Genomic DNA, 7,792 nt, shown 5'->3' on the forward strand with positions numbered 1-7,792 from the left:
ATCTCTTTTGGCTTCTCTGTTTGAATCAAATCACAGGTAGATTTAGAAAAATGCACTGAAAATACTCCCCTACCTGCTGACAGTTACAGTAAGCAATAGTTCAGCACTGCCAACAGTACAAAGTAAACAACATGTCCCCATGTTTTTGTGACATATCTGAGGCAACAATAGGAGTTCAGGTTCTTTTAAAGGTCATCTAAGATTTTTCTTAAATGCAAGAGTTCAGATGCATGACAATCAAACCATAGACTGAACACTGGAGGAATCCTGTTTATCAGAGTTGTATACAATAAAAGTCCTACAATGATCAAATTATTTTAGTGCTTGAACTCTCATAGAAAAGAGTGCTAGTCATAGTAAATATTGCCTAGAATAAGAAAAACAGTACCAACACAGTGACATATCTGTTTCCACATCATGTGGAAAACATTAAGCCCTCTTGTATGTCTGTTTTAGTGCAATTACATACCACATATAGTTCTTTCCAACATGTCTAAGGATCAAATTAAGGCAAAATACTGAAAAAGACTCTTATCTGTAGCAGTCCTATTTCCTGACGGAAAGAGAAAGTCTCTAGTGAATAACTGGAATAAAAAAACCTGATCTCAAGGTTAAGACAATTGAATCTTTTGTTTATCCTTTTTGCTTCCAGCCTTCCAACAATAGTTTTCTGGTTTTGGTCGGGTTTTTTCTGTGTGATGCCAGCCTCCCTCTTAGCTAAGTATTTTGCAGATTAACAGTATGTTATTGTTTTCTCTCTTTCTTAAGCGCTGGAGGCTTGACAAAAATGCTAAGTGCCCCTTTGTCCCATCCCAAGCCAACCAGTTTGGAAGATCTGCCTCAAAGGCATGAGAACTTTATACCTTTTCAGAAAAATATCAGGCTGTCTGTGTGTTCTCCCCTGAGAAAACAACTGTATTTTTCTTTCACTTCATTCTTAGTAAAAATTCAGGAGGCTGCCATTTAACACTTAGGCTGAGACTATATTAATAAATCAGACACTGCAGAGACAGTTCTGTAGCATGAGAAGTCAAGTGTCACAACAGAGTTTACAGGCACACCACTAAATTATCTTACATCTCAAAACAGAAGGGGCAGAGCCTGGCTGTCTCCCTGGTTTGTGCTTACCAAACTATGCCAGTACCCAGGCTAACAATTAGTACAGCCAGTCAAGAGTTCTGACTCTGTCTAGCCTTATGGTGTAAACAGCCTGCAGGTTTCAGCTTGGATGGGTACAAGTGGTAACACTATGAATAACTGAGATGAGCAAGTACTGATGGTCCTTCCCTAATCTACTTCTTCTCTGAGGTCTTTTTCAAGTGGCATTTCCATACTCTTTCCATGAAGTTGTCATAGGAGTTTTATAACTTCTAATTGAAGCGCCCTATGATAAGGTCATTCATTATTTCAGTTTCATTATGTGTTTGTTTCTTTATGAAGGAAACACATACATGAATTCATTTAAGTAAAGTAGGTTTAGTAAAGGTTGAAGTCTACCTTCCTATGACAATGTTACCTAAAGTGCTGTGCATTTACATTGACTCTGCATTTATAGTTCAATACTAATATAATTAGAATGATTTATTCCATGAAATGACATTTGTATAAGTCATTTGTATTGTATAAGTATTTGTATAAGTACCTGATTAAATCTCTTTCTGAAACTTTTGCTGTTTAGACATGGTAATAGCATCAAAGCAGATTTAACACTGCTTAAGCATTGTAATTTCTGTGTTGTTGTTATTGTTGCTGTCAATACACAAACTGTACAAACCTACCAAGATACAAACACCACACACCTAAACAGCGCTTTTCACTGTGAAGGATGCCTAAACATTTTACAAACTATTCATCATTTTTCATTATGGATATAAGGGTTTTCTGGAATTGCCTCTGGCATTTGATTAATGGTAAGAGTTCAACTTGGTCTGAGACAGGAAATAATATAATATGACTCAAAAAGGGCAACAGTTTACATATCCAAGATAAAATTATCTGAATTAGACTTGTAATGGTTTTGGCTGGGGTAGATTTCATTTTCTTCAAAATGGCTGGTAGGGATCTATCCTGTAGATTTGTGCAGAAAACAATGTTGATAACACAGGGATGTTTTTGTTGCTACTGAGCAGCACATGCACAGCACGTGCACCTTTCCTGCTTTCCATGGTGCCACACTGGTGAGGGGGCTGTTGGTGTGTGGGAAGCTGGGAGGAGACACAGCAGGGCCAGGTGACCAAAGTGACCAAAGGGATATCTCAGACCACATGGTGACATGCTCAGTACATAAAGAGCTGGGGGAAGAAGGACAAAGAGGGAAAGGTTTGGAGTGATCATATTTGCCTTCCCAAGTCAAGATTACATGCAGCTTTCCAGAGGATGGCTGAACACCTGCCTGCCCATGGGAAGTAAGTGCTCAATAAATTTCTTGTTTTGCTTTCTATGCATGTGTGGCCTTTTTTTTAACCTATTAATCTGCCTTTTTCTCAACCCATGAGTTTTCTAGCTTTTCCTCCTCCAAATCTCTCCCCCAGCCCACTGGTGGGGGAGTCAGTGAGTAGGTGTGTGTTGCGCAGTTGCTGATTGAGGTTACACCACAAGGAGGCTCCAAGGCAGTGTCATGAAACAGTATTTCTGCACTTTCAGAAAAAGGTATAGATTATCTCATACATTTTTCTCTGACATTGCTCCTTACTGGTACAATAGCCTTCCCCTCATTTTGGGGTTCTCATTCATTGTGAATTTCTATGCTACAAAATCACTTCTGGATTGGATAATTGTCACACCTAAAAACTGAACAAATGGCTGCTGGAGGCTCTTGTCTGATCCTTCTGCATGGCAGCAGGAACAGACTTGCACAATCACCAGTGCTATCTACAGTGCTCTAGTTTCTTCACAGTGTACTGGTTAGATGTAAACAACTTGGTTACTGGAAGCTTTTAACAAGTCTCAAGTGCCTTGTAGCAGCTACAAAACAGTTACTGAAAAAAAGAACTAATATTACTTTAGAGAAACCTTTTTTAATTAGAATTTAAACTTTTTCTAATTTAGAATTTAAACTTTTTAATGACAATTCCTAAAGGGTATAACATTCTTGATGCTTAAATGCCCATATGCTTATGCTTATGGACAAATTTCATAATGCATAAGGGATTCATAACTGAGAAAGGACACATGAAAGTTATTCCAGAGAAAAAGTAGCTTTAAAGTAGAGTACTTATGCTAGATCAAGCCATGCAATGGTGGCCCACTGAAGTTTAAGTAACTTAAGCAAGGACAATCAGTGAAATAACAGCTAAATGAAGAAGGAAATATGATGTTTTATATATAATAAATGCAAACAGTGATAGATTCGAAGTGGCTAGTTATGCAGGTGGCTAAATACTATTAACTGATTAAAGTAAAACAGTTTTACATCTCTCTGTTGTGAAAATAGACCTTGAATGCAGCATTTAATTTTACTTATAAATCTGGTACTGTATTTATGAACTAAAAAATCATTATTAATTAAAAGCTACTTTCTGAGGACGTCAAGTCAATGATACTTGAATGTAAAGATGCACAGATTTTTTTGCTAAGCATCTGCACGAGCTCATGTCTGCAAGTCAAGCAAAAACCCATTAAAGCTCGTTTTTGTTTCAAGATGAGAGAACATGGTGGGATGTTTGAGACATCAGACACCACAACAATTAACAGCATCATTGCAGAGCTCACTGATGATTTCTTTTAGATCCATTTTATGCTTAATGCTTGCTTGTGAGTGAGGCTGTGTGCAACTTCGTATTGTTTCTCTCCTCAATTTAAATGCATTTATACTCAAGTAAGAAATTCTCCCCCATCACCTATAAAGCTTCAGGCCTTGCACCTTTACAGCAATAATTCTCTTCATGACTCAGGGAATACGAAATCTCAGAGCCTTTTTGTGCTAGGCCAGAGACTTAGATTTCTCCATGCCCTCTGAGCTGTCTGCTTCGACAGCTATGGAGATACGGATTATTTGGGGTTTTCCATCATGTCCCATACCTATTGGAAAACTGCCTTCTAGACTAGAATTGCAAAAATATTATTATGCTCAGAGGGAGATAGACAACCAAGTAATTCAGTAATCAGGTAAGTAACTTTGACTGCATAGGGAACCTCCCTCATGATGTTTCTGTCCTGCTTCCACCTCATTCTCCATTGTGGCACCATTAAGTGGAGTTATCCCTGATTTTCTCCAGTAAGCAACCTAAAGAAATGTGGATTTTGGTTCCAAATTCACCTGGTTTAGGAATTGTCAACCAAGTGATTAGAAAGCAACTGAAGCAAAAGGAATTTCACAGGTTGAGAGAGGTGATCCTCAGCCTCTGCTTGATGCTAGTGAGGTCACATCTGGAGTACAGTGTTCAGTTCTGGTCTACACAGTTCAAGAAAGACAAGGGGCCACTGAAGAGGAGACCACAAAGATGATTAAGAGTCTGGAGTATCTCTGTCATGAGGAGAGACTGCAGAAGCTGCCCCTGTTTTTCAGTCTGGAGAAGACTGAGAGGGGATCTCAACAATACACACGAATATCTCAAAGGCAGGTGCCAGACTTTTCAGTGGTTCCCAGCAACAGGATGAGGAGCAATGGCCATGAAGTAAAACACAAAAAGTTTCACCTCAACATGAGGAAGAACTTCTTTACACTGAGGGTGTCAGAGCCCTGAAATGGCTGCTCGGGGAGGTTGTGGAATCTTCCTCTCTGGAGACATTCAAAATTCACCTGGACGTGTTCCTGTGTATCCTGGTCTAGGCAGCCCTGCCTTGGCAGGGGGGTTGGACTGGATGATCTCCAAAGGTCCCTTCTAACTCTAACTATTCTGTGAGTCTGTGATTCCAAATCCTTAGATCCCAAAATATATTCTTGGGAAGGCAGTTATATCCTGCAAGGTTTGGAAACTGGAATATTCTCTGCAAGCTGCAGCACAACAACTCTGTATTCAGACAATTTATTCACAAGCTAGGGACAATAAAATTGCTCATATCTGAAAGAGGACAGAAGATAATCAAGTACTATCATTCAGAATCAAATGAAGATATGTCCTGAAATACAGAGGCTCACATTTGGATTTTTTTTCTCTCTGTGCACTGCTGCCACCAAGGAGCTCCCAGTATCTTATAAATATCTCTTAAGGAAGAAAAATAAAGGTATTATCAGGAAGTGTATATGTTTGCAGAGTCATTTTTACAGGCTTTGGAAATGACATTTTGAAAAACAATAATAATAATAATAATAATAATAATAATAATAATAATAATAATATTTTTTAGTCCTGGGAAGGTAAGGTTGCTGGATTTAGACTGTGAAAGGTTTGAATATTTATAAATGCTTGTAAGAGTGAGGAATGATTATTGCTGCACATTGATAAAGAAGTCCCTTCTTCCTCAACAGGACTAATAGCATCTGCAGTGCTGAGAGTCATAAAGCATTACTGTTGGCTTTTAAGATGATTCATAGGCCAATTTTAACAGAAAGAGGTATCTTAGCATAGCATTGGGAGTCAGCAGTTCCTCCCTTCTGATCTGGGCTCTGATACAAGATTTTCTTTATAGCCTTGAGCTGTTCACTTAATCTTTCTGCCTCATACTCCACATCTGTGAAATATGTAGTTACCATATTCACCTAACAGTAAAGAAAGGTCATTGTTTCTCTTCTCCAAAAATATTTTCCTTAGGCCATACCTCACCTCAAAGTCACATGGGGACTGAAAGTTATCCTGTGGACCTTGAACCTTTGACACTGGGTTAAAGGTTTGTCTGTGCTTGATGACACACAATCACTGTCCACAGAATTTCTCTCCAAGAAAAAATACTGGAAAACTCAGAAGCTGAATCCTGGATACACAAGCTATCTGACCATAGCACAGGCCTGAATACAGATAATGCGGGTGCTCAGTGAGCTTCTGCTTGAAAATGGAAGGAAGAGTCCACTTAAAATACAGAATAGATGGAGCTCTTGCAGTTGTGAAGATAAATTTGTTGCCTGTGTTCCAAATATCCAAATATCTACCGCATGATTTTGTACAAAAAAAAAAAAAAAAAAAAAAAAAAGTAGGCAAATCTCACTTCGAGCCACAAAGGGATCTCTTTATATTCTTTTATTGAGGAATGAAATGTGAAGAGTGAAGCCATGAGTACTACTGTGGCTTCAGTCCTTCAGAAAACTCTGCAGGATGCTAACTCAGACAATATCCAGTTTGCTTTGCATCCATAACCTAGAAACATATTGTACAAAAGAAATAAGTTTTTCTTTTCTTTCAAAATAGTAGCAATATTTAAATGATAGCTCCACAGCCCAGAAGAGTATTCTACCAAAAACTGACATTTTCTTTCAAAATGGTAGCAGTATTAAAAGGATATATTCATGAATAGTCTAGGAACTTTTCTCTCTGTTTTTTAACCCTTTAATAGTCCATTCTATTCCTTGAAAGTCTAGAGTTCTCATTTACTGTAGATGTTGTATTATGCTATCACAGAATATTAGCTCTAGACTCCTCTTGTGGAATGTTAAACAAGACCACTGGGAAACTGTCAATGAAAAAGATATATTAGGAAAAATTGTCTAAACCAACAAACAGTGAGGAGTGGGGATGTTTCCCTGAGCAGCTGGAAAGTCCTATACAGGACTATCCATGCTATCTCCCAAACGTGGTATCTCAAGTACCTCACAAAAGGAAAAGGAATTTCCAGAAAGTCATATCTTTCTCTTCCTATGCACTAACTAATACCAACCAAACCAAAAGATTTAGACCACTATAAAAGCAGAAGTGCAGCTGGGATCTCTCCTCCCAGATTAACACCACAGTTTAATCTTGCTGCAGTGTTTCAGTATTAGGTTTTTTCCTAATTAAACGAGTCATGCAGCATGTCACCACTACTCAGTAGAAAAGCTGCAAACGAGAACTTGATTCTTATGTTCTATAAATGTGTTTCATGGTAAAAGAAAACTGCTCTCAAATTCTGTGCACACAACAATCTGTTGAGGAAGTTGAGGAGCAAAGGAGGGGGCCTGTGACTATCAGACTTTCTGTAACCATCCAGCCAGTAAAATCAACATAAAAATTTGTTTGGATTGATAAACTTTTAATAAATACTCTTTCAAGGAAGGGCAGATTCTAACTCAGAGTAAATACAAGCTTTTCTAGTAGATTTAAATTAGTTTCTCTAGGTTTTATATCTTGATAGAAGAAACATGTGGTACTTTAATATGCTTCATTTTTGTTCTAATTTAATTCAAATCTATTAAAAAATAATTTCTGGGATTCTCCTTCATTCAATTCCTTGAGTAAAGTTTACTTACACTGGTTGACAAGTCAGTATTTCTAATGTATACTGTTGCCATCTAGTGTCAAAACCCAACAGTGTATTTATTATTTCCCATTTTTTTTAGGAGAATAAGCACATATTTGTATGTCTCTACTAATCTTTAAATTAGTTTGATTTTCTTCATTTCTCCTTATCAACCACTTGTGATAAACGCCACCCAACTCAAACCATGTCTACTGCATATCTTTTCCAAGGTCAGCTAACAGGGATCTGTGCTTTAATTTCAATTCTGTTGGGCCACCTAGGCATGACACAGTACTTGGGAACTATGTTGGGAACTGAAATACTTCCCTCAAAGCTGCAAGGAATATGGGATGTCCTGCAGGAGGATGAAAGGTGATCCCAGACGGAATGAATCTCATCCAACTAGATATATTTACAATATAGACATTTACCTTTAGAGTTCCCTCTGCAATCATTGGAAAGACACTGGTACTAAAGCAGAAGA

Source organism: Sylvia atricapilla, chromosome 3, assembly GCF_009819655.1.
Source record: "Sylvia atricapilla isolate bSylAtr1 chromosome 3, bSylAtr1.pri, whole genome shotgun sequence".
Lineage (NCBI taxonomy): Eukaryota > Metazoa > Chordata > Aves > Passeriformes > Sylviidae > Sylvia > Sylvia atricapilla.